This window comes from Rhamphochromis longiceps, linkage group LG14 (genome assembly GCF_057381845.1).
Source record: "Rhamphochromis longiceps isolate RC_006_pf linkage group LG14, R_longiceps_female_GT1.1, whole genome shotgun sequence".
NCBI classification, from domain to species: Eukaryota; Metazoa; Chordata; class Actinopteri; order Cichliformes; family Cichlidae; genus Rhamphochromis; species Rhamphochromis longiceps.
In genome coordinates, this window is record NC_140570.1 from 42,154,757 (window position 1) to 42,182,685 (window position 27,929).

Sequence of the window (27,929 nt, forward strand, 5' to 3'; positions counted from 1 at the left end):
ATACATACTTTGCACGTGCAGTATTTAATAGAAAGCAGTGTGTGCTGCAGGTTTAGCAAATGGCCCATCATTTGTAAGCTCTGTCTGGACTATATCACTTTTTGAGGTCATCCTTCTTTCTGTCAGTCTGCCTTTTTATCGATGGCACAAACATATGTCACATCATGGAACACATGAGTGCTCCACAGCCAGCGCTGCTCAACACAGCAGGGAACTGTTCTTGCGTGGGTAAAGTCATAGGAGAGAATAGGTTTCAGAACGCAGCGGTGCTGTTATAAGCGAAGGGCTGATAAGTAATCAGACTTCTTTTCCCATAACCAGTTGAGTCGCCCCTTCTAGCCAATAGAAAGAATGCAGGATTAAAATATTTGTTCACTAGCTTCATTTTTTGACCTCTTTTGACAAGAGTACGGTATTTCCTGGAGCCTTTTGCATATGGATAAACCTAGTATCAGTATACAACTGATATGTGAATCCATTTATCAAAAAAGAACGCCTCTTCTTACTCTTTCTTACCCAAACAAAAACGGTTTGACAAATACATTTCTCCCTAAGCTGCCTTAAGTCTCCTTTATACCGACAACACAAAAACAACAACAACAACTTATAATATAAGCCTTAAGCATCACAGCTGACAAGTGTTTGTTGTGTCCAAATAACTGCAATAGTACCTGAACTGTGCAGAGCCACAACTCCCGGAGCAGTTGCTGCCACCTGTGTCACCATCACCCCGTAGCCAAACTTCTCGCAGCTGCTCACCTACAGAAAACACACAGAAATCTCATACCCCTAGAAATATTTCAGCCTTTCACTATCACAGTTTTTGGTTATCAGGTAAAAAATGAATGAGAGTTTGGAAAAAGGATGGAAAAGGTTTAGGTCAAATGTAGTACTAATGTATCATAAAGGGAGATGTGTAAGTAAATCTGGGATTCTGGAAAGGCACAACATAATGTAGTTAAACATGCTGTGGAGAATTTAAATTGTAAATTGATATTGGAGTGTGCAGGCCCTTCATTAATTACAACACAATGCCACAACTAAAAATAGACAAAATATAATTACATTCCATAATTAAAGTGTAATGCCAAACTAGAGAAGCAATTACAATGGTGCGTAAACAATGGCAGTAAATTAAGCCCACGGGGGATCAGCTAAGGTTTGCAGCAAGCCTGAGTGTTTGTGTGTTTACAATTTGAATCTTAGACTCAGACCCTGTGACAAGGTCTGTGAAAACCACGTTTTTATGCCTGAAATACTACAGTACTACACTCCCACCAGATGAGCTCATGCAGCCTGTCACGAACCGGGACATACAACCATGACAAAACAGGAGATGCACACACAATTTATTGTGTTATTAATTTAGATCAACTGTGCTAATATAGTATACCAAAATGAAAACAATAACTCAAATTTCAGATATTTGAGGTTGTGCTGAAAATAATGGTGCCAAATAAGGCAAGAAAAACATATTTTAAAGGTGAAATATAGAGGTAAAATCAAAAATAGTCAAGAACGGCCAATTATACCCTGGACCACAGAGGGTTAAATTTGAAAACGGTTTAAAAAAAAACATCCCCATTCTAAAATGTCATGTGACAATCTGATTCATGAAGAGTGATGATGTCACAAGGACATGTGATGATGTCACAAGGACATGTGATGATGTCACAAGCACATGCCTTTGAGCCTTTGAAGTTTTTCTATAAATAGGGGTCAGGAGCAGCAAGTTTTAGTCAGTTTGTTCGCAGCCTTCAAACGTTCGACCAGAGCTATATTTGAAAGTATTTGTAAACCTCTGTAACATCACGCTCCAAAGCCCTGTGACGTTTCTGTGTTCTGTGACGTTGTCCCAAAGAAAGACCTTTAAATGCGATAAATAGCCTAAACGTTTTCGTTTATGACTAGTTTACCGTGTTATGACTGTGAACAGGGGGGAAGTCGCGCAAGAGAAATGTCGACCAAAACAATTGCAAGTAAGCCAAAGTCAGTTCCTAAAAGTCAACCCGCAGGTGTTTCCACCACCATCAGACCCTCCACTTCTGTAAGACCTCCATTAAGAATAACTGATGCAAAGAAAACCGCTCGGGTGGGAAAAACTCAGAATGGAAGACCGGCAGCTGTGAAACAGCCCCCGAAGAGGGATATGAAAAAGAATGTGGACAGTAAACTGGTCAGCTTAATTACAAATGAAATTGTATACAGTGGAGCGACTGTGTCATTTGATGACATCGCAGGGCAGGATCTGGCAAAGCAAGCACTTCAAGAAATTGTCATCCTTCCTGCCTTAAGACCTGATCTCTTTACTGGTCTGAGAGCTCCTGCACGTGGCTTGCTTTTATTTGGCCCACCAGGAAATGGGAAGCCATGCTCGCCAAAGCAGTTGCTGCAGAGTCTAATGCAACATTCTTCAACATCAGTGCTGCTAGTTTGACCTCCAAATATGTGGGAGAAGGCGAGAAGCTCGTACGAGCACTCTTTGCAGTTGCAAGAGAGAGACAGCCCTCAGTAATCTTCATCGATGAAGTGGACGGCTTGCTCTGTCAAAGGAGGGAGGGGGAGCACGACGCCTCTCGCCGTTTAAAAACTGAGTTCCTCATTGAGTTTGACGGGTTGCAGTCAGGAAAGGATGACAGAGTACTTGTAATGGGAGCAACGAACAGGCCCCAGGAGCTCGATGAAGCAATATTAAGGCGCTTTGCAAAAAGAGTATATGTGACCTTACCCGATGAGAAGACAAGATTTACGCTGCTGAAAAATCTTTTGGGAACGCACGGGAGTCCACTGAGCCAAGACGAACTGTCCTGTCTTGCAAAAGTGACTGAAGGATATTCAGGGAGCGATTTGACAGCATTAGCCAAAGATGCTGCACTTGGCCCAATAAGAGAGTTGGCACCAGAACAAGTCCGTGTTATAGCTGCTGCTGAGGTGCGCAACATTAAGATAAAAGACTTTGAGGATTCTCTGAAGCAAATCAAACCAACTGTTAGTCCAGCAACTCTTAACATGTACACCAAATAGAACAAAGATTTTGGTGGTCCTTCTTCAATAAATCCAAATCCAGTCAGGCTGGATGAAACAGAGTGCAAAAATAAAGAGCTTCTTCAAGAGAAAGAGCAACAGGAAAAAGAAAAAAAACGTATTCTCCAGGACTTGGAGAGAAGAAATCTACAACTGAACAAATTAATACAATGAAGGACAGAACACCTGAACTGGAAGGAGAAGTATTGGAAAAACGACGTTCAAAGATGCAGCGTAGGATCAATGAAATGGCGAAAAAACACTCAGAGGTCATTAATGAGATGTTGTTGAACTCAGACAACTTGAAGTGTGAAAACGCTGAAATGCTTGCACAAAAGCAGCAACAAGAGAAAATAAATGAAGACCTGCAGCGTAAGCTTCAAGAAATCACAAGAAGAAATGAGCAGTTAGAAAAGATGCACAAGGAAAAACAACAGCAAAATACAGACAAGTGCAATCTATTAAAAGAAATGGAGCAAAGATGCCAGAAACTTGAGAAGGAAGTTGAAGAAACAACCGATCAGTTGAGAACCCTCATCCTAGAGAAAAAAGTGGTCGTGGAAAAGCTCATGGAAAAGAAGAAAAAACGTTTCCGCTTCTTCTGGAGGAGGGACACTCCTGCTTTTTCTACTCTTTCTATTTTTTCTACTGCTGACGTCACCTCGTCTCCCTCCACCTCTGTTCCATCTTAATTTTCACCTCTCCTCTCCCCTTCTCTCCTAACACTTCTTCCCTCTCTCCTTCATCTTTTTTCACCCCAACCAGTCCCGGCAGTTGACTGCCCCTCGTGAGCCTGGTTCTGCCGGAAGTTTCTGCCCGTTTAAAGGCAGTTTTTCTTCCCCACTGTCGCCTAGTGCTTGCTCAGAGGGGATTGTTGGGGTTTTCTCTTTTCTTTTTTTTCCCCTTCTTATTACCATTTTCCTTTATTTACCGATTTGTTTTGTTTACTTTTCTTTTACGTTGTTTCTTTATTTACTTGTTTAACTTTTTTTCAACTTATGTAATAAACTAATAAACCAATTGAATTTATCCTCTGCGTATTTTACATCTAATCTTTAAAGAATATTTCCAAAACATTTTCAAACATCACGATCTGTCTTTTGTTTGCTTGTTAAAACCCCGTAAATGGTGAAGTAAAAACCCTGTGATATGGTTTAAAACATCAAAATAGACTAAACAACTAGTCTAAAACTAAGAGACACAGGATAAAGTTGGTGTGAAGGTTTCAGTCTGTGAATGAATCTAAGCACCATCACCTTAACTTTAAATTCATCTCTGTTACCCTCTTTGTGACTGAACTCTGACCGTGAGCACCACAGCCACTGCGCACCAGTCACACACACTTTAAATCCATCACAGTAAACCAGTTAGTTTACCTCAGTTTGTTTTGCAGCACATTTCACAACATGCAAAAGCATAATGTGCCATGTACAGACTCAAAATCTGATTTAAAAACATGAGGACTGACCTGTAAGCTTTACATTTACAGTTTATCACATACCACTGAGCAGTTCTTACCTGTAATTCTAAGCCCTCTTCTTCCTTTTCTGGTTTAAAACATCAAATTAGACTAAACAACTAGTCTAAAACCAAGAGACACTTAAATATTAAGTTAAACCTCTGGGGTTGCCGGACGCGCCGGCGCGTCAAAATCACATGACCAATTTAAGACGACACAGCTACAAGATGCAGCGATTCAGAGGCTGTATCCCAATTCAGGGTCTGCAGCCTTAAAGGCCGCATTTTAAGGCCGATTACGTCACCATGCCAGTCTCCTATTGCCAGAGGCTGAAGTGTGTGTGCAGTCACCAGGTGATAATCTGATATCGTCTACTTCCCCACTGATGTTAAGTAATATGAAAAAAATAATGAATCCCACCTTAGGCCGAATGTGTGACTCTCTTCGTAGTGGAAGAGAGAATGAATCTTCCCATCCGAATTCACGGCAATCAGTCTGTCAATCAAATCCTGTGGAGTAAAATGAGAGGCTTTGAACAAGAATGCACCGGATAGGGTGCAAAACGAAAACTGTGTGGAAATTTACAATGGGTAAGGTGGAGAACGTATATCAGTCTCAGTGTGAGAGGGTTTATTTGAATGCGTTTGAAGTAAAACAAATGGGTGGGTGGTGTTTGGAGGCCAAATAAAAAGTGCAAACATGCCCTCAGATGGATGACAAAAAAAAACTGCAGTGTGTGGAAAAGAAGAAGAAGAAAAACACTTACAGGTATGGAGGTTGGCATCTCCCTCAGGGTGTATTCGCTTTTGTTGGCCAAAGACTGTCGGCCCAGCAGTTGCCACACCGACTGGGAAGAGGAGAGGAGGTTGACCAAGTACAGGAAGGACTGAAGAGGAAAGTAAATACAGCAGCTGTTAGAGAGAAAAAATGTATTTGCTTTTAAAGACCATTGTGAATGCATTTGTGCACGTCATGGATTGATCAAATCCTAACACATAATAATAATATAACACTATTCAACTACAAACACTACCGATAATATGACAAATAATATCTGTAGTATTCAAAGCAAAACAAAATGTAAAAAGAATTTATGATTGCAAAGATAAAACATGGTTTACCACACTCTCAAAACTGAATAAGACATATATTCTGAGCAGAGTGGTTGAGCAGAAACCTATTGCAGCCTGAAGAATATTAAACTACAGGAAAGCTCCCTGCATTTTTCACTGGGTCTGGTAGAACAGGGAAAACATATCATCAAAAGCATCAAAGGAAAAAAAGAGAGACACTTGCACAAACGAGCTACAACTTAGATTATATTAAACAGCTTCAAAGAAACGTAAAGAAAAAAACAAGATACGATGGATTTTTTTTTCTAAAATAGAAATATCTATACTTTCATGTGTCTTCTGATGTTTCTGTGCATGTGTGAACTTATCTTCATATGTACTACCAAACCTCCTACTGTACTTAGCACAGATTAAAGCAAAGACTCGAGTTAATTCACCAAAGTGCTGGTGTGTGTATATTTAGTTTTCCTTTGACCTCAGCATATATGTATAACCCACTGATAAGGCAGACTTTAAAGTCGCCTGTGGCAGGACACAGTTTACACATCACTGGCTGTCCGTATTCACTTGGCTAGTCTCTCTGAGAGAGATGACTTGGCTGCTGTCAGAGGCCAAGCATCAGACACACACAGACAGGCTCACGCTGGAGCTTGTTGAAGCTTTCCTGAGAGAAATTCTGCCAAAAACATAACTAAAAATGCAGTCTTATGAAAGTAAGGCTTATTTGCCCAGACACCCATAAACCAATCAGCAAAAAGCCTTTCTTGTTAACAAAATCACTATTGCCAGTTTCTTAAATATGAATATTCACAAGTGAATTTTCTACATGGCTGCTGGTATCACAGCAACACATGGACCACTATTCTGAGTCCTGGGTTAATAATAATTGGAATCAATTTAATTTTAATCAATTTAAACACCTTTGTAACCAGTGAGCTAAAAACATGATGGAAAAGCAAAACTTCTAAGAGATCTGTGTCTGTACTATTATGTAGATATCTAAAAATTGGGGCATTGTGGGCTCCAGGAAGTTTCTCCTTCTCCCTCTCTCTCTCACACACACACGCACGCACATACATACAATACCTTAATGCAACTCCTATCTGTGGGGTCAATGGGAGTTGGTTTGGGACGGACCACTCTGATGTCGTCACTGCTGCACTCAAGAACAGACCATAGCTCTAGTACCAGGGCCCGAATAAAGCCTGAGACAGAACACGGAGAAATTTGTTGTACCAAACATTTATTTGAAATAGCAGCAACTAAAATTATTAACAGTGCTTTAATAAATAAACGACTGACTTTGTTATTGTGTGCAATCTTTTAAAGAAATCTGTCTTTGCATTGCTGGCACCGTTTTGATTGGAGGATTTGAATCTCAGGAAGGAAGGAATTTATAATGCCACTCCCTTTGATCCCATTTAATCTCTTCCCTGTTGCACTTTGGCCTGTCAGTAACTACATTTGAATTTTGCAGCTCAAGCTTGCACATAAAGGCTGGATAAAAACGTTAATGCAATCAAAATGTACGCAGCCCTCGCTGGAAAACTGGGGATACAGTACAGTACATAAATGATGAAGCAAAGACAAAACATTAGTGTCATGGAAGAAGAAATAGTCAGTGCATCACGGGAAGCTCCCAGCAATAAAACCTGCATTTGTATTGACACATAAACCTTAATTTGTGAGCAATTTTCAGTGTATTTCAGTTAAATTAACGAGACAAATATAACAAAAGGGATTTTATACTTAGAAGAAGAATATGAAATTGAAATATTAAACTAAGAAAACTATAAATACTGCAGTTCTAGAGTTACAGATATACAATTAAGCTTTGCATATCAGTGCTGTATAACCCAGGGAATGTACTTTTTTTTTTTTTATAATTGAATAGTAATGGAAATCATGAACTGTTTTTCAGAGGTCATAGATCAAATGAGCAGTAGAGTTTTTCTCACAGAATGGTTCTTTCACATAGAAAGCAGTGTGTGCTGCAGGTTTAGCAAATGGCCCATCATTTGTAAGCTCTGTCTGGACTATATCACTTTTTGAGGTCATCCTTCTTTCTGTCAGTCTGCCTTTTTATCGATGGCACAAACATATGTCACATCATGGAACACATGAGTGCTCCACAGCCAGCGCTGCTCAACACAGCAGGGAACTGTTCTTGCGTGGGTAAAGTCATAGGAGAGAATAGGTTTCAGAACGCAGCGGTGCTGTTATAAGCGAAGGGCTGATAAGTAATCAGACTTCTTTTCCCATAACCAGTTGAGTCGCCCCTTCTAGCCAATAGAAAGAATGCAGGATTAAAATATTTGTTCACTAGCTTCATTTTTTGACCTCTTTTGACAAGAGTACGGTATTTCCTGGAGCCTTTTGCATATGGATAAACCTAGTATCAGTATACAACTGATATGTGAATCCATTTATCAAAAAAGAACGCCTCTTCTTACTCTTTCTTACCCAAACAAAAACGGTTTGACAAATACATTTCTCCCTAAGCTGCCTTAAGTCTCCTTTATACCGACAACACAAAAACAACAACAACAACTTATAATATAAGCCTTAAGCATCACAGCTGACAAGTGTTTGTTGTGTCCAAATAACTGCAATAGTACCTGAACTGTGCAGAGCCACAACTCCCGGAGCAGTTGCTGCCACCTGTGTCACCATCACCCCGTAGCCAAACTTCTCGCAGCTGCTCACCTACAGAAAACACACAGAAATCTCATACCCCTAGAAATATTTCAGCCTTTCACTATCACAGTTTTTGGTTATCAGGTAAAAAATGAATGAGAGTTTGGAAAAAGGATGGAAAAGGTTTAGGTCAAATGTAGTACTAATGTATCATAAAGGGAGATGTGTAAGTAAATCTGGGATTCTGGAAAGGCACAACATAATGTAGTTAAACATGCTGTGGAGAATTTAAATTGTAAATTGATATTGGAGTGTGCAGGCCCTTCATTAATTACAACACAATGCCACAACTAAAAATAGACAAAATATAATTACATTCCATAATTAAAGTGTAATGCCAAACTAGAGAAGCAATTACAATGGTGCGTAAACAATGGCAGTAAATTAAGCCCACGGGGGATCAGCTAAGGTTTGCAGCAAGCCTGAGTGTTTGTGTGTTTACAATTTGAATCTTAGACTCAGACCCTGTGACAAGGTCTGTGAAAACCACGTTTTTATGCCTGAAATACTACAGTACTACACTCCCACCAGATGAGCTCATGCAGCCTGTCACGAACCGGGACATACAACCATGACAAAACAGGAGATGCACACACAATTTATTGTGTTATTAATTTAGATCAACTGTGCTAATATAGTATACCAAAATGAAAACAATAACTCAAATTTCAGATATTTGAGGTTGTGCTGAAAATAATGGTGCCAAATAAGGCAAGAAAAACATATTTTAAAGGTGAAATATAGAGGTAAAATCAAAAATAGTCAAGAACGGCCAATTATACCCTGGACCACAGAGGGTTAAATTTGAAAACGGTTTAAAAAAAAACATCCCCATTCTAAAATGTCATGTGACAATCTGATTCATGAAGAGTGATGATGTCACAAGGACATGTGATGATGTCACAAGGACATGTGATGATGTCACAAGCACATGCCTTTGAGCCTTTGAAGTTTTTCTATAAATAGGGGTCAGGAGCAGCAAGTTTTAGTCAGTTTGTTCGCAGCCTTCAAACGTTCGACCAGAGCTATATTTGAAAGTATTTGTAAACCTCTGTAACATCACGCTCCAAAGCCCTGTGACGTTTCTGTGTTCTGTGACGTTGTCCCAAAGAAAGACCTTTAAATGCGATAAATAGCCTAAACGTTTTCGTTTATGACTAGTTTACCGTGTTATGACTGTGAACAGGGGGGAAGTCGCGCAAGAGAAATGTCGACCAAAACAATTGCAAGTAAGCCAAAGTCAGTTCCTAAAAGTCAACCCGCAGGTGTTTCCACCACCATCAGACCCTCCACTTCTGTAAGACCTCCATTAAGAATAACTGATGCAAAGAAAACCGCTCGGGTGGGAAAAACTCAGAATGGAAGACCGGCAGCTGTGAAACAGCCCCCGAAGAGGGATATGAAAAAGAATGTGGACAGTAAACTGGTCAGCTTAATTACAAATGAAATTGTATACAGTGGAGCGACTGTGTCATTTGATGACATCGCAGGGCAGGATCTGGCAAAGCAAGCACTTCAAGAAATTGTCATCCTTCCTGCCTTAAGACCTGATCTCTTTACTGGTCTGAGAGCTCCTGCACGTGGCTTGCTTTTATTTGGCCCACCAGGAAATGGGAAGACCATGCTCGCCAAAGCAGTTGCTGCAGAGTCTAATGCAACATTCTTCAACATCAGTGCTGCTAGTTTGACCTCCAAATATGTGGGAGAAGGCGAGAAGCTCGTACGAGCACTCTTTGCAGTTGCAAGAGAGAGACAGCCCTCAGTAATCTTCATCGATGAAGTGGACGGCTTGCTCTGTCAAAGGAGGGAGGGGGAGCACGACGCCTCTCGCCGTTTAAAAACTGAGTTCCTCATTGAGTTTGACGGGTTGCAGTCAGGAAAGGATGACAGAGTACTTGTAATGGGAGCAACGAACAGGCCCCAGGAGCTCGATGAAGCAATATTAAGGCGCTTTGCAAAAAGAGTATATGTGACCTTACCCGATGAGAAGACAAGATTTACGCTGCTGAAAAATCTTTTGGGAACGCACGGGAGTCCACTGAGCCAAGACGAACTGTCCTGTCTTGCAAAAGTGACTGAAGGATATTCAGGGAGCGATTTGACAGCATTAGCCAAAGATGCTGCACTTGGCCCAATAAGAGAGTTGGCACCAGAACAAGTCCGTGTTATAGCTGCTGCTGAGGTGCGCAACATTAAGATAAAAGACTTTGAGGATTCTCTGAAGCAAATCAAACCAACTGTTAGTCCAGCAACTCTTAACATGTACACCAAATAGAACAAAGATTTTGGTGGTCCTTCTTCAATAAATCCAAATCCAGTCAGGCTGGATGAAACAGAGTGCAAAAATAAAGAGCTTCTTCAAGAGAAAGAGCAACAGGAAAAAGAAAAAAAACGTATTCTCCAGGACTTGGAGAGAAGAAATCTACAACTGAACAAATTAATACAATGAAGGACAGAACACCTGAACTGGAAGGAGAAGTATTGGAAAAACGACGTTCAAAGATGCAGCGTAGGATCAATGAAATGGCGAAAAAACACTCAGAGGTCATTAATGAGATGTTGTTGAACTCAGACAACTTGAAGTGTGAAAACGCTGAAATGCTTGCACAAAAGCAGCAACAAGAGAAAATAAATGAAGACCTGCAGCGTAAGCTTCAAGAAATCACAAGAAGAAATGAGCAGTTAGAAAAGATGCACAAGGAAAAACAACAGCAAAATACAGACAAGTGCAATCTATTAAAAGAAATGGAGCAAAGATGCCAGAAACTTGAGAAGGAAGTTGAAGAAACAACCGATCAGTTGAGAACCCTCATCCTAGAGAAAAAAGTGGTCGTGGAAAAGCTCATGGAAAAGAAGAAAAAACGTTTCCGCTTCTTCTGGAGGAGGGACACTCCTGCTTTTTCTACTCTTTCTATTTTTTCTACTGCTGACGTCACCTCGTCTCCCTCCACCTCTGTTCCATCTTAATTTTCACCTCTCCTCTCCCCTTCTCTCCTAACACTTCTTCCCTCTCTCCTTCATCTTTTTTCACCCCAACCAGTCCCGGCAGTTGACTGCCCCTCGTGAGCCTGGTTCTGCCGGAAGTTTCTGCCCGTTTAAAGGCAGTTTTTCTTCCCCACTGTCGCCTAGTGCTTGCTCAGAGGGGATTGTTGGGGTTTTCTCTTTTCTTTTTTTTCCCCTTCTTATTACCATTTTCCTTTATTTACCGATTTGTTTTGTTTACTTTTCTTTTACGTTGTTTCTTTATTTACTTGTTTAACTTTTTTTCAACTTATGTAATAAACTAATAAACCAATTGAATTTATCCTCTGCGTATTTTACATCTAATCTTTAAAGAATATTTCCAAAACATTTTCAAACATCACGATCTGTCTTTTGTTTGCTTGTTAAAACCCCGTAAATGGTGAAGTAAAAACCCTGTGATATGGTTTAAAACATCAAAATAGACTAAACAACTAGTCTAAAACTAAGAGACACAGGATAAAGTTGGTGTGAAGGTTTCAGTCTGTGAATGAATCTAAGCACCATCACCTTAACTTTAAATTCATCTCTGTTACCCTCTTTGTGACTGAACTCTGACCGTGAGCACCACAGCCACTGCGCACCAGTCACACACACTTTAAATCCATCACAGTAAACCAGTTAGTTTACCTCAGTTTGTTTTGCAGCACATTTCACAACATGCAAAAGCATAATGTGCCATGTACAGACTCAAAATCTGATTTAAAAACATGAGGACTGACCTGTAAGCTTTACATTTACAGTTTATCACATACCACTGAGCAGTTCTTACCTGTAATTCTAAGCCCTCTTCTTCCTTTTCTGGTTTAAAACATCAAATTAGACTAAACAACTAGTCTAAAACCAAGAGACACTTAAATATTAAGTTAAACCTCTGGGGTTGCCGGACGCGCCGGCGCGTCAAAATCACATGACCAATTTAAGACGACACAGCTACAAGATGCAGCGATTCAGAGGCTGTATCCCAATTCAGGGTCTGCAGCCTTAAAGGCCGCATTTTAAGGCCGATTACGTCACCATGCCAGTCTCCTATTGCCAGAGGCTGAAGTGTGTGTGCAGTCACCAGGTGATAATCTGATATCGTCTACTTCCCCACTGATGTTAAGTAATATGAAAAAAATAATGAATCCCACCTTAGGCCGAATGTGTGACTCTCTTCGTAGTGGAAGAGAGAATGAATCTTCCCATCCGAATTCACGGCAATCAGTCTGTCAATCAAATCCTGTGGAGTAAAATGAGAGGCTTTGAACAAGAATGCACCGGATAGGGTGCAAAACGAAAACTGTGTGGAAATTTACAATGGGTAAGGTGGAGAACGTATATCAGTCTCAGTGTGAGAGGGTTTATTTGAATGCGTTTGAAGTAAAACAAATGGGTGGGTGGTGTTTGGAGGCCAAATAAAAAGTGCAAACATGCCCTCAGATGGATGACAAAAAAAAACTGCAGTGTGTGGAAAAGAAGAAGAAGAAAAACACTTACAGGTATGGAGGTTGGCATCTCCCTCAGGGTGTATTCGCTTTTGTTGGCCAAAGACTGTCGGCCCAGCAGTTGCCACACCGACTGGGAAGAGGAGAGGAGGTTGACCAAGTACAGGAAGGACTGAAGAGGAAAGTAAATACAGCAGCTGTTAGAGAGAAAAAATGTATTTGCTTTTAAAGACCATTGTGAATGCATTTGTGCACGTCATGGATTGATCAAATCCTAACACATAATAATAATATAACACTATTCAACTACAAACACTACCGATAATATGACAAATAATATCTGTAGTATTCAAAGCAAAACAAAATGTAAAAAGAATTTATGATTGCAAAGATAAAACATGGTTTACCACACTCTCAAAACTGAATAAGACATATATTCTGAGCAGAGTGGTTGAGCAGAAACCTATTGCAGCCTGAAGAATATTAAACTACAGGAAAGCTCCCTGCATTTTTCACTGGGTCTGGTAGAACAGGGAAAACATATCATCAAAAGCATCAAAGGAAAAAAAGAGAGACACTTGCACAAACGAGCTACAACTTAGATTATATTAAACAGCTTCAAAGAAACGTAAAGAAAAAAACAAGATACGATGGATTTTTTTTTCTAAAATAGAAATATCTATACTTTCATGTGTCTTCTGATGTTTCTGTGCATGTGTGAACTTATCTTCATATGTACTACCAAACCTCCTACTGTACTTAGCACAGATTAAAGCAAAGACTCGAGTTAATTCACCAAAGTGCTGGTGTGTGTATATTTAGTTTTCCTTTGACCTCAGCATATATGTATAACCCACTGATAAGGCAGACTTTAAAGTCGCCTGTGGCAGGACACAGTTTACACATCACTGGCTGTCCGTATTCACTTGGCTAGTCTCTCTGAGAGAGATGACTTGGCTGCTGTCAGAGGCCAAGCATCAGACACACACAGACAGGCTCACGCTGGAGCTTGTTGAAGCTTTCCTGAGAGAAATTCTGCCAAAAACATAACTAAAAATGCAGTCTTATGAAAGTAAGGCTTATTTGCCCAGACACCCATAAACCAATCAGCAAAAAGCCTTTCTTGTTAACAAAATCACTATTGCCAGTTTCTTAAATATGAATATTCACAAGTGAATTTTCTACATGGCTGCTGGTATCACAGCAACACATGGACCACTATTCTGAGTCCTGGGTTAATAATAATTGGAATCAATTTAATTTTAATCAATTTAAACACCTTTGTAACCAGTGAGCTAAAAACATGATGGAAAAGCAAAACTTCTAAGAGATCTGTGTCTGTACTATTATGTAGATATCTAAAAATTGGGGCATTGTGGGCTCCAGGAAGTTTCTCCTTCTCCCTCTCTCTCTCACACACACACGCACGCACATACATACAATACCTTAATGCAACTCCTATCTGTGGGGTCAATGGGAGTTGGTTTGGGACGGACCACTCTGATGTCGTCACTGCTGCACTCAAGAACAGACCATAGCTCTAGTACCAGGGCCCGAATAAAGCCTGAGACAGAACACGGAGAAATTTGTTGTACCAAACATTTATTTGAAATAGCAGCAACTAAAATTATTAACAGTGCTTTAATAAATAAACGACTGACTTTGTTATTGTGTGCAATCTTTTAAAGAAATCTGTCTTTGCATTGCTGGCACCGTTTTGATTGGAGGATTTGAATCTCAGGAAGGAAGGAATTTATAATGCCACTCCCTTTGATCCCATTTAATCTCTTCCCTGTTGCACTTTGGCCTGTCAGTAACTACATTTGAATTTTGCAGCTCAAGCTTGCACATAAAGGCTGGATAAAAACGTTAATGCAATCAAAATGTACGCAGCCCTCGCTGGAAAACTGGGGATACAGTACAGTACATAAATGATGAAGCAAAGACAAAACATTAGTGTCATGGAAGAAGAAATAGTCAGTGCATCACGGGAAGCTCCCAGCAATAAAACCTGCATTTGTATTGACACATAAACCTTAATTTGTGAGCAATTTTCAGTGTATTTCAGTTAAATTAACGAGACAAATATAACAAAAGGGATTTTATACTTAGAAGAAGAATATGAAATTGAAATATTAAACTAAGAAAACTATAAATACTGCAGTTCTAGAGTTACAGATATACAATTAAGCTTTGCATATCAGTGCTGTATAACCCAGGGAATGTACTTTTTTTTTTTTTATAATTGAATAGTAATGGAAATCATGAACTGTTTTTCAGAGGTCATAGATCAAATGAGCAGTAGAGTTTTTCTCACAGAATGGTTCTTTCACATAGAAAGCAGTGTGTGCTGCAGGTTTAGCAAATGGCCCATCATTTGTAAGCTCTGTCTGGACTATATCACTTTTTGAGGTCATCCTTCTTTCTGTCAGTCTGCCTTTTTATCGATGGCACAAACATATGTCACATCATGGAACACATGAGTGCTCCACAGCCAGCGCTGCTCAACACAGCAGGGAACTGTTCTTGCGTGGGTAAAGTCATAGGAGAGAATAGGTTTCAGAACGCAGCGGTGCTGTTATAAGCGAAGGGCTGATAAGTAATCAGACTTCTTTTCCCATAACCAGTTGAGTCGCCCCTTCTAGCCAATAGAAAGAATGCAGGATTAAAATATTTGTTCACTAGCTTCATTTTTTGACCTCTTTTGACAAGAGTACGGTATTTCCTGGAGCCTTTTGCATATGGATAAACCTAGTATCAGTATACAACTGATATGTGAATCCATTTATCAAAAAAGAACGCCTCTTCTTACTCTTTCTTACCCAAACAAAAACGGTTTGACAAATACATTTCTCCCTAAGCTGCCTTAAGTCTCCTTTATACCGACAACACAAAAACAACAACAACAACTTATAATATAAGCCTTAAGCATCACAGCTGACAAGTGTTTGTTGTGTCCAAATAACTGCAATAGTACCTGAACTGTGCAGAGCCACAACTCCCGGAGCAGTTGCTGCCACCTGTGTCACCATCACCCCGTAGCCAAACTTCTCGCAGCTGCTCACCTACAGAAAACACACAGAAATCTCATACCCCTAGAAATATTTCAGCCTTTCACTATCACAGTTTTTGGTTATCAGGTAAAAAATGAATGAGAGTTTGGAAAAAGGATGGAAAAGGTTTAGGTCAAATGTAGTACTAATGTATCATAAAGGGAGATGTGTAAGTAAATCTGGGATTCTGGAAAGGCACAACATAATGTAGTTAAACATGCTGTGGAGAATTTAAATTGTAAATTGATATTGGAGTGTGCAGGCCCTTCATTAATTACAACACAATGCCACAACTAAAAATAGACAAAATATAATTACATTCCATAATTAAAGTGTAATGCCAAACTAGAGAAGCAATTACAATGGTGCGTAAACAATGGCAGTAAATTAAGCCCACGGGGGATCAGCTAAGGTTTGCAGCAAGCCTGAGTGTTTGTGTGTTTACAATTTGAATCTTAGACTCAGACCCTGTGACAAGGTCTGTGAAAACCACGTTTTTATGCCTGAAATACTACAGTACTACACTCCCACCAGATGAGCTCATGCAGCCTGTCACGAACCGGGACATACAACCATGACAAAACAGGAGATGCACACACAATTTATTGTGTTATTAATTTAGATCAACTGTGCTAATATAGTATACCAAAATGAAAACAATAACTCAAATTTCAGATATTTGAGGTTGTGCTGAAAATAATGGTGCCAAATAAGGCAAGAAAAACATATTTTAAAGGTGAAATATAGAGGTAAAATCAAAAATAGTCAAGAACGGCCAATTATACCCTGGACCACAGAGGGTTAAATTTGAAAACGGTTTAAAAAAAAACATCCCCATTCTAAAATGTCATGTGACAATCTGATTCATGAAGAGTGATGATGTCACAAGGACATGTGATGATGTCACAAGGACATGTGATGATGTCACAAGCACATGCCTTTGAGCCTTTGAAGTTTTTCTATAAATAGGGGTCAGGAGCAGCAAGTTTTAGTCAGTTTGTTCGCAGCCTTCAAACGTTCGACCAGAGCTATATTTGAAAGTATTTGTAAACCTCTGTAACATCACGCTCCAAAGCCCTGTGACGTTTCTGTGTTCTGTGACGTTGTCCCAAAGAAAGACCTTTAAATGCGATAAATAGCCTAAACGTTTTCGTTTATGACTAGTTTACCGTGTTATGACTGTGAACAGGGGGGAAGTCGCGCAAGAGAAATGTCGACCAAAACAATTGCAAGTAAGCCAAAGTCAGTTCCTAAAAGTCAACCCGCAGGTGTTTCCACCACCATCAGACCCTCCACTTCTGTAAGACCTCCATTAAGAATAACTGATGCAAAGAAAACCGCTCGGGTGGGAAAAACTCAGAATGGAAGACCGGCAGCTGTGAAACAGCCCCCGAAGAGGGATATGAAAAAGAATGTGGACAGTAAACTGGTCAGCTTAATTACAAATGAAATTGTATACAGTGGAGCGACTGTGTCATTTGATGACATCGCAGGGCAGGATCTGGCAAAGCAAGCACTTCAAGAAATTGTCATCCTTCCTGCCTTAAGACCTGATCTCTTTACTGGTCTGAGAGCTCCTGCACGTGGCTTGCTTTTATTTGGCCCACCAGGAAATGGGAAGACCATGCTCGCCAAAGCAGTTGCTGCAGAGTCTAATGCAACATTCTTCAACATCAGTGCTGCTAGTTTGACCTCCAAATATGTGGGAGAAGGCGAGAAGCTCGTACGAGCACTCTTTGCAGTTGCAAGAGAGAGACAGCCCTCAGTAATCTTCATCGATGAAGTGGACGGCTTGCTCTGTCAAAGGAGGGAGGGGGAGCACGACGCCTCTCGCCGTTTAAAAACTGAGTTCCTCATTGAGTTTGACGGGTTGCAGTCAGGAAAGGATGACAGAGTACTTGTAATGGGAGCAACGAACAGGCCCCAGGAGCTCGATGAAGCAATATTAAGGCGCTTTGCAAAAAGAGTATATGTGACCTTACCCGATGAGAAGACAAGATTTACGCTGCTGAAAAATCTTTTGGGAACGCACGGGAGTCCACTGAGCCAAGACGAACTGTCCTGTCTTGCAAAAGTGACTGAAGGATATTCAGGGAGCGATTTGACAGCATTAGCCAAAGATGCTGCACTTGGCCCAATAAGAGAGTTGGCACCAGAACAAGTCCGTGTTATAGCTGCTGCTGAGGTGCGCAACATTAAGATAAAAGACTTTGAGGATTCTCTGAAGCAAATCAAACCAACTGTTAGTCCAGCAACTCTTAACATGTACACCAAATAGAACAAAGATTTTGGTGGTCCTTCTTCAATAAATCCAAATCCAGTCAGGCTGGATGAAACAGAGTGCAAAAATAAAGAGCTTCTTCAAGAGAAAGAGCAACAGGAAAAAGAAAAAAAACGTATTCTCCAGGACTTGGAGAGAAGAAATCTACAACTGAACAAATTAATACAATGAAGGACAGAACACCTGAACTGGAAGGAGAAGTATTGGAAAAACGATGTTCAAAGATGCAGCGTAGGATCAATGAAATGGCGAAAAAACACTCAGAGGTCATTAATGAGATGTTGTTGAACTCAGACAACTTGAAGTGTGAAAACGCTGAAATGCTTGCACAAAAGCAGCAACAAGAGAAAATAAATGAAGACCTGCAGCGTAAGCTTCAAGAAATCACAAGAAGAAATGAGCAGTTAGAAAAGATGCACAAGGAAAAACAACAGCAAAATACAGACAAGTGCAATCTATTAAAAGAAATGGAGCAAAGATGCCAGAAACTTGAGAAGGAAGTTGAAGAAACAACCGATCAGTTGAGAACCCTCATCCTAGAGAAAAAAGTGGTCGTGGAAAAGCTCATGGAAAAGAAGAAAAAACGTTTCCGCTTCTTCTGGAGGAGGGACACTCCTGCTTTTTCTACTCTTTCTATTTTTTCTACTGCTGACGTCACCTCGTCTCCCTCCACCTCTGTTCCATCTTAATTTTCACCTCTCCTCTCCCCTTCTCTCCTAACACTTCTTCCCTCTCTCCTTCATCTTTTTTCACCCCAACCAGTCCCGGCAGTTGACTGCCCCTCGTGAGCCTGGTTCTGCCGGAAGTTTCTGCCCGTTTAAAGGCAGTTTTTCTTCCCCACTGTCGCCTAGTGCTTGCTCAGAGGGGATTGTTGGGGTTTTCTCTTTTCTTTTTTTTCCCCTTCTTATTACCATTTTCCTTTATTTACCGATTTGTTTTGTTTACTTTTCTTTTACGTTGTTTCTTTATTTACTTGTTTAACTTTTTTTCAACTTATGTAATAAACTAATAAACCAATTGAATTTATCCTCTGCGTATTTTACATCTAATCTTTAAAGAATATTTCCAAAACATTTTCAAACATCACGATCTGTCTTTTGTTTGCTTGTTAAAACCCCGTAAATGGTGAAGTAAAAACCCTGTGATATGGTTTAAAACATCAAAATAGACTAAACAACTAGTCTAAAACTAAGAGACACAGGATAAAGTTGGTGTGAAGGTTTCAGTCTGTGAATGAATCTAAGCACCATCACCTTAACTTTAAATTCATCTCTGTTACCCTCTTTGTGACTGAACTCTGACCGTGAGCACCACAGCCACTGCGCACCAGTCACACGCACTTTAAATCCATCACAGTAAACCAGTTAGTTTACCTCAGTTTGTTTTGCAGCACATTTCACAACATGCAAAAGCATAATGTGCCATGTACAGACTCAAAATCTGATTTAAAAACATGAGGACTGACCTGTAAGCTTTACATTTACAGTTTATCACATACCACTGAGGTTCTTACCTGTAATTCTAAGCCCTCTTCTTCCTTTTCTGGTTTAAAACATCAAATTAGACTAAACAACTAGTCTAAAACCAAGAGACACTTAAATATTAAGTTAAACCTCTGGGGTTGCCGGACGCGCCGGCGCGTCAAAATCACATGACCAATTTAAGACGACACAGCTACAAGATGCAGCGATTCAGAGGCTGTATCCCAATTCAGGGTCTGCAGCCTTAAAGGCCGCATTTTAAGGCCGATTACGTCACCATGCCAGTCTCCTATTGCCAGAGGCTGAAGTGTGTGTGCAGTCACCAGGTGATAATCTGATATCGTCTACTTCCCCACTGATGTTAAGTAATATGAAAAAAATAATGAATCCCACCTTAGGCCGAATGTGTGACTCTCTTCGTAGTGGAAGAGAGAATGAATCTTCCCATCCGAATTCACGGCAATCAGTCTGTCAATCAAATCCTGTGGAGTAAAATGAGAGGCTTTGAACAAGAATGCACCGGATAGGGTGCAAAACGAAAACTGTGTGGAAATTTACAATGGGTAAGGTGGAGAACGTATATCAGTCTCAGTGTGAGAGGGTTTATTTGAATGCGTTTGAAGTAAAACAAATGGGTGGGTGGTGTTTGGAGGCCAAATAAAAAGTGCAAACATGCCCTCAGATGGATGACAAAAAAAACCTGCAGTGTGTGGAAAAGAAGAAGAAGAAAAACACTTACAGGTATGGAGGTTGGCATCTCCCTCAGGGTGTATTCGCTTTTGTTGGCCAAAGACTGTCGGCCCAGCAGTTGCCACACCGACTGGGAAGAGGAGAGGAGGTTGACCAAGTACAGGAAGGACTGAAGAGGAAAGTAAATACAGCAGCTGTTAGAGAGAAAAAATGTATTTGCTTTTAAAGACCATTGTGAATGCATTTGTGCACGTCATGGATTGATCAAATCCTAACACATAATAATAATATAACACTATTCAACTACAAACACTACCGATAATATGACAAATAATATCTGTAGTATTCAAAGCAAAACAAAATGTAAAAAGAATTTATGATTGCAAAGATAAAACATGGTTTACCACACTCTCAAAACTGAATAAGACATATATTCTGAGCAGAGTGGTTGAGCAGAAACCTATTGCAGCCTGAAGAATATTAAACTACAGGAAAGCTCCCTGCATTTTTCACTGGGTCTGGTAGAACAGGGAAAATATATCATCAAAAGCATCAAAGGAAAAAAAGAGAGACACTTGCACAAACGAGCTACAACTTAGATTATATTAAACAGCTTCAAAGAAACGTAAAGAAAAAAACAAGATACGATGGATTTTTTTTTCTAAAATAGAAATATCTATACTTTCATGTGTCTTCTGATGTTTCTGTGCATGTGTGAACTTATCTTCATATGTACTACCAAACCTCCTACTGTACTTAGCACAGATTAAAGCAAAGACTCGAGTTAATTCACCAAAGTGCTGGTGTGTGTATATTTAGTTTTCCTTTGACCTCAGCATATATGTATAACCCACTGATAAGGCAGACTTTAAAGTCGCCTGTGGCAGGACACAGTTTACACATCACTGGCTGTCCGTATTCACTTGGCTAGTCTCTCTGAGAGAGATGACTTGGCTGCTGTCAGAGGCCAAGCATCAGACACACACAGACAGGCTCACGCTGGAGCTTGTTGAAGCTTTCCTGAGAGAAATTCTGCCAAAAACATAACTAAAAATGCAGTCTTATGAAAGTAAGGCTTATTTGCCCAGACACCCATAAACCAATCAGCAAAAAGCCTTTCTTGTTAACAAAATCACTATTGCCAGTTTCTTAAATATGAATATTCACAAGTGAATTTTCTACATGGCTGCTGGTATCACAGCAACACATGGACCACTATTCTGAGTCCTGGGTTAATAATAATTGGAATCAATTTAATTTTAATCAATTTAAACACCTTTGTAACCAGTGAGCTAAAAACATGATGGAAAAGCAAAACTTCTAAGAGATCTGTGTCTGTACTATTATGTAGATATCTAAAAATTGGGGCATTGTGGGCTCCAGGAAGTTTCTCCTTCTCCCTCTCTCTCACACACACACGCACGCACATACATACAATACCTTAATGCAACTCCTATCTGTGGGGTCAATGGGAGTTGGTTTGGGACGGACCACTCTGATGTCGTCACTGCTGCACTCAAGAACAGACCATAGCTCTAGTACCAGGGCCCGAATAAAGCCTGAGACAGAACACGGAGAAATTTGTTGTACCAAACATTTATTTGAAATAGCAGCAACTAAAATTATTAACAGTGCTTTAATAAATAAACGACTGACTTTGTTATTGTGTGCAATCCTTTAAAGAAATCTGTCTTTGCATTGCTGGCACCGTTTTGATTGGAGGATTTGAATCTCAGGAAGGAAGGAATTTATAATGCCACTCCCTTTGATCCCATTTAATCTCTTCCCTGTTGCACTTTGGCCTGTCAGTAACTACATTTGAATTTTGCAGCTCAAGCTTGCACATAAAGGCTGGATAAAAACGTTAATGCAATCAAAATGTACGCAGCCCTCGCTGGAAAACTGGGGATACAGTACAGTACATAAATGATGAAGCAAAGACAAAACATTAGTGTCATGGAAGAAGAAATAGTCAGTGCATCACGGGAAGCTCCCAGCAATAAAACCTGCATTTGTATTGACACATAAACCTTAATTTGTGAGCAATTTTCAGTGTATTTCAGTTAAATTAACGAGACAAATATAACAAAAGGGATTTTATACTTAGAAGAAGAATATGAAATTGAAATATTAAACTAAGAAAACTATAAATACTGCAGTTCTAGAGTTACAGATATACAATTAAGCTTTGCATATCAGTGCTGTATAACCCAGGGAATGTACTTTTTTTTTTTTTATAATTGAATAGTAATGGAAATCATGAACTGTTTTTCAGAGGTCATAGATCAAATGAGCAGTAGAGTTTTTCTCACAGAATGGTTCTTTCACATAGAAAGCAGTGTGTGCTGCAGGTTTAGCAAATGGCCCATCATTTGTATCTCCAGTGTCTGTTGAAGTGTACAGTATCTGTGTGTGTGCATGACCGTCGGTGCTCTCTGCTCACTCGGGTTCAGAGGTACAGGGAGGAGGCTCAGCAGGAGTAGAGGCAGCTGCTTCATCACAAACATGCCAGGTGCAGGCGGTAAAGGCCCTTTCTGTTTCCTCTCAACCCTCCTGCCAAAGCCATAGAACTCTGCCGAGGTGAACCAGACAACACAATATAGACATTTTTCCCTGTTCCTACATGGAAACACAAGATCAAACGGGCATTTTTTTTTGGCATAAATATGTATATCATATCGGACTCAGTTTGTTCCTGTTATTGTTTTTGCACTGTACTTGTCATCCATTCCAGTGAAACGATGCAGAAGGTTGTAGGTTGTGCAATAGTGCCATCTAGAGGTGAAGTAACATCACACTGCCCGTGCTCTTGTCTCGTCACGGTGTTTGCGTGTTTCTCCCTCTCTGCACACTCAGCGTTATATTCACAATATGTGGAAAATATATTGATATTGAATGTTCAAATATGAGGATATGTATAATGTATAGGTTGACTTTGCTCTACCTACACTTCTGGCAGAGCAGCAGTTGCAATGCGAACACATAATTAAACGGTGTATTTATAGGAACAGATTTCTTGCCTATGGCAGACAAAGTGATTTTAAACGTGTAAAAGGTTTCATTCACAGATGATTTATTACTATCACACCCTGGAGACTTTATAAAGAGCACTGCTGCAAAAGCAGCCTAAACAAACTTGTACAGTAGGTCACGCTGGTTTAGTTTTTCATCAAAATGCTTTTTTTCTTTTACTATTATTTTTGAAAACGTTACAGCACTGGTGGACATTTCCTACCAAATAAGAACTAGACACTACTGTTATGTAGTGGTTAATTGGAAAACTGTTTTATCACGAATTTCTTATTTAGAAATAATTAAAATTTTATTTGATGTTTTTTTTTTTTTTGGATGGATACTGTTATTGCAGTGATGCTGTAATTAAACTGTCTTCACCCCAGTAGAATAATTGCATGACTCCATCACTGAAGTGGAGGGTTTGTTTTGGAGGGGAAACGCACAGTGTCTCTTTAGTAGCATGGTGGTTGGATCCCACATTTGTTTCTTATGTAACATTGTAAATAGCTGCTAAGACAGCATATCTATTGGACAAGCACATATTATACATACTTTGCACGTGCAATATTTAAACATGTAGGCTAGAGAATGACTTTCAGTTGTATTATTTATTAGACGAATACTAATTATCACTGTAAATATGAAAATCTGTACAAAACATCAAAGCATTAAGAATACTTGCAATAAAAAGAAATTTTCTAAATGGTGCTGTTTGTCTTATTATGCAGTAGACTTGAGATCTCAGTAGTTATTAGTTCAAGATCAGGACACAGTGTTTAAGGGATTGTACATTTCAAAATATAATTTACTTTGAAGCGATCTGATCCTATGCCATGACATTTAAAACATTAACATAATGCTCACTTAAATTGAAAAAAAATCTCTCACTTTGTGATTTTTAAAAAAGCAAATAGAATGCATTTATCAAACACTTTTAGTTGATGTTTGTTATGGAGTAGTGGCAGAAATCTTTAGCCATTCCTCGTTGCCTCAGGAGCAATGATTTTATTGAACATGTGCAAACATAAATGGAAATATACGTAAAATAGAGTTTATAACAATATAACAAGCTTGAAAGTCAATATTTGGCATTGTAACTGTTATTCTTCAGTTCTAGTTTTCTTGTCATTTCCACAGGAACAGTTTTCCAGGCTTCTTGAAGGATATTCAGAGCACGTCTTTGGGTGTTGTCCGCCTTTTGTTCCGTTCTCGTGTCACAATGATCCCACACTGCTTCAGTAATATTGAGGTCTGGGCTCTGGGGAGGCCAAGCCATGACTGATGCTGTTCTATTGTATGTTTTTCTATCCAGGTATGCTTTTACTGTACTGACAGTATTTTGGGGATCATTGCTATCCTGAAAAATGATGCATTTGCCAATCACATGCTTTCCCAATGGCATTACATTGTGGATTAAAATCCATTGTTACTTTTCTATATTCAAGATTCCATCAATCAAGAGTTTCCCATCCTTAAGAATAGCTTCTTCTTCTTCTAACAATTTCTGACAAGGGTTCAGCAAACGGTAGATGAATCAGCTGAAGGGCTAGATGCACCTTTCAGGTCCTGTGTTGGGTCTTAACTCGATTTTCCCCTCTTATTTCTTAAGGACATGACTTTCAGATATTGTTAATTTGCTGTAGAGGGTGTGTGTGGTTGAAAGGCAAGGCCTGAAGAGGAAATGAGGGTTAGGTGAGAGGAATGGTGGAAACATTGGGGTAAAACTTGGATTCACTTATTATTAATTATTAAACACTTATTATTAATGGAGCAGTAAAACTGAGAAAAAAATCATCAAACTTTTACTCCTACTGACAAAATTAATCAAAAGCATTTTTAATTATGAACATTAAAAGTACTATTGAATGGGAAAAATCACATCTATCTGGATTTCTTTGCTTGTTGATTTCCAAACTAATATAAGTATTTTTCTGTACCTTTGCACTGATTTAACTGCTTTAACTGAATTTATCCTGCCAATGCTTTTTTGCATGTGCCCTTTGCTGCTAGAAATCAGATCATCTTTTTCATATAAATCTATGTACAAAAAAATACATAGATAGCTTTTAAAGCTGGAATCGGTCTTTGACTTTGCCTTTATTCTTCATTGCTGTATTACCTTTCCTCCTTCTGACCTTACTCTTTATGGCCACTTTTAGCATAAATATAGCATCTGGTTTAGCAAACCTTATAAAGGGAAAATCGATCTGAGGAATGGGAACAAAGCAAAAGTCATCATGAACGTGTCAGTTGAGGCTGTTAATCAGTGGGATACTGCAGGTCACCCTGCTTAAAAGCTGTCCCAATCCCTCTTTACGTGAAGCCTTTGCTTTTATTATATACTTCATATAACATATCATATTTATTTCTAACCACCATGACACCACAAGAGGGAAGCATTAGGCACTGAGATGGTGAAACTGCAACTGATAAAAATGCAGTTCATACATATAATGCAGCAAGCTAATCGATCTGTTGAAATTCACAAACACTTCTGCAGAGTAGATACATTCATTTCATTTTGTAGAATAAAAATATAATTTCCTGCCTTGTTTAGTATCACTATAATAGAAGGACACCGGCGCTAACAGTAAAAGTAAAAGTAAAAGCTATTGATACCAATTATTTTTATACTATATCCTCACTTCACAGTGAGAACCAAAATCTGTTTCTTCTTTCTTTTGTACTAAACATGTTCTCACACTCTGGAGCCATTTTGGTGCAAAGTCAGCAAATTTTATAATTTATAAATTTTTCAATTTTATATTTTATATTCCCCTTGCCATAAGAGCTGGGTAACACCCAAATTTCTCATCTGTGCAGTATTAAAGGTTTATCCTATTCTATTCTAAAACTTTAAAACTGTTTTTATTCTAGTATATAACTTTTATGATCACTGAAATGAAAGTTAATATAGATATAGCTTAAAAATAATTGGACAAATAAGTGCCTGGAGATGTTACCAAAATGGCTCCAGAGTGTGAGAACATGTTTAGTACAAAAGAAAGAAGAAACAGATTTTGATTCTCACTGTGAAGTGAGGATATAGTATAAAAATAATTGGTATCAATAGCTTTTACTCAACAATGAACACATAAGGTGAAGTAAACGTAAATCACAGTCTGATAAAAACCCTTTAATAAAGCACATTCAGTACATGTTCTGAAGCTATTACTCTGGCTCTGTTTGGGGTCATTGTCACGCTACAGAATGAACTTAAGCGATCTGATTATTTTGCATGATAAAAGATCTAATTGTAGTTCTAGTCTCTAGTTTTGACATGCTCTCTGCAAAAAAACCCCCAAAACAACAAAAACTAAAACAGCGGGATGCTTCACCATGCTTCGCTGCCAACATCTGTGCCTAAAGAGTTGTGCACAGTATTGTGTGTTGTATCATCTGTTACCCTTGCTGCAGTGGGTTTTATGAAATTGTCACATTTTCATACAGTGTTGCTGTTCTGTCAAGTAATTACATCTGTATCTCTGCTGCTTTTTTCCCGAGGCAGAGCAGAGAGCAGGCTGGGGTGACAGCTGCAGTGACACTACCCTCCAATCACAGAAAACATACAGCGCCACATGGTGCATATTAGAGCAAAATCATATTTGACAACTGTGAGTTCTCTGCTCTGACATTAAACCATAACCTCTTTCATTAAGTGCTCACAGGGAGCTGCAGGACACTGCTGGTCAGAACAATGCAAACTATGATACAATAATGTCAATGAATTACATTCATTTTCTAGATTTTTTGTCATCCTTTAAAAATAGCTCCATTTTTTTACATGCTAAAATCTACAAATTATACAAATTTCCATCCCCATAAATACAACCTTATCTAAGTAACGCAGTGAGTTTATTTGATCAGTTTGTCCTTGTTAGCATTTACTGCTGGCTTACATTTAGCAGGACTTTAACCAACATATGGTAATCCTATTTCACGCCAGAGAACGATGAGCAGTCTCTTCGTTAAGAGTCTGATCAGCATTCAGTGTTATGTTAGCATGCAGGCTCTGTCCCTCAGAGCCGCCTCACTCCTCTCTCCCCCTCTCTGCTAGAAACAGGCCCTTGTGCTCCCAGCAGTCTCCTCCTGTTTTATTTACATCTTAAGCATTTAAGCTGATGCTTCATCCAGAGCAGTTTAGCGAGAGTAAGCAGTAGGAGGTCAGTGTCTGATTCAAGGACACTATTTACAGGACATATGGTTGCTTCAGGATTGAACCCATAACTTGTCATTTATAGAACAGTCCCTTTAATGTTCGGCCACCTGGCTGCTTTATTTGTGGCTGGGTAATATTGTGTAGAAGCGCTTTTATAAAAAATGTGATGAAAGTACTCTTAAGTCGAGTTGGTGTAAGTTACAGCAGATGCCATGCAGCTGGAAGCTGAGGGTGAAATCTCTTTTGAAGTAGTCTATTTTGGGGGATGATTTTGAGGACTAATCTCACAGCATGCCGAAAATATTTTGACCACAACCATGAAAATGGATGGAGCAGTTAAAAGGAGAGCAGGCCAGCATGGTAGCTCATCTTTGCTGTCTCTACCTTATTTATAGTCCAGAAAAGCAAAATAAAGCATGAGTTTAGCAGCAAAAAATTACAAACAAGCTTGAAAATAAAATTAAACTGAAAAAAATAAGCATACTAATTAAAGTATGACAAATTTAAAGACTGCAGATGTATCCTAAAACACAGTAACAAAGCACAACC

General features: G+C 39.3%; 1 pseudogene; it reads left to right on the top strand.

Moving 5' to 3' along the window:
* The window catches only part of LOC146654872 (uncharacterized), a 26,431-nt pseudogene extending 916 nt beyond the window's left edge, over nt 1–25,515 (top strand).
* Nucleotides 25,516–27,929: the final 2,414 nt, after the last annotated feature.